Raw genomic sequence first — 838 nt, forward strand, 5'->3', positions numbered from 1 at the left:
TGGGCTTGATTTCTGCCTTCAGCTCCAGATTCCTGCTTCCTGCCAGTGTGCACTCCAGGAGGCAGTAAATCCAGTTCTTGGATCCCTGCCCCTACATGGAGACCTGGATTGAGGTCCTGGCTCCCCGCTACAGCCTAGCCTAGTCCCATCATTGCAGAAATTTGGGGAGTGAACTAGTGGATAGGAGTGTGCATGCTCTCTCTCTCTCTGCCACTCAAATACAAAGAACTATTTACTGAAAAAAAAAAAAAACACGAAGAAATCTAGTCTTGTTTTGTGACTGGCCTCAGGTCATTTCATTTGAGGCATTAGAAGATGATGTGCTCTTTTTTTTTTTTTTTTTTTTCGTTCTCATCTCCACCTAGTGTTTCCTGGTTTGTTTGCTTTCTGAAGATGTATTTATTTATTTGTAAGGCAGAGTGACAGAGAGAACCAAAGAGAAATCTTCCATCCTGTGTTTTAATCCCCAAATGGATCCATGGCCAGGGCTAGATCAGTCCTAAGTTAAGAGGTAGGAACTCCATCATGTTTCCCATATAGGTGGCAGTGACCCAAGTACTTGGCCATTATCTGGTGCCTTCCTGGACACATCAGCAGGAAGCTGGATTGGAAGCAGAGCACCTGGACTCCAACCAAACCTGCACTCTGATACAGGCTGCTGGGGGTTGCTTAACCCACTACACGGTAATGCTGGCCCCTGTTTTCTGGATATCTGTGGCAATACTGACTACTGGCTAATGACACAATGTGTCTTAATTATGTAGGATTTTGACACCAAACAAACTAACAAACAAGAGGCTTGAAAATATTCATTTTTTAAAATGATCACACAGAAAAG

Source organism: Oryctolagus cuniculus, chromosome 2 (genome assembly GCF_964237555.1).
Source record: "Oryctolagus cuniculus chromosome 2, mOryCun1.1, whole genome shotgun sequence".
Classification (NCBI taxonomy): Eukaryota; Metazoa; Chordata; class Mammalia; order Lagomorpha; family Leporidae; genus Oryctolagus; species Oryctolagus cuniculus.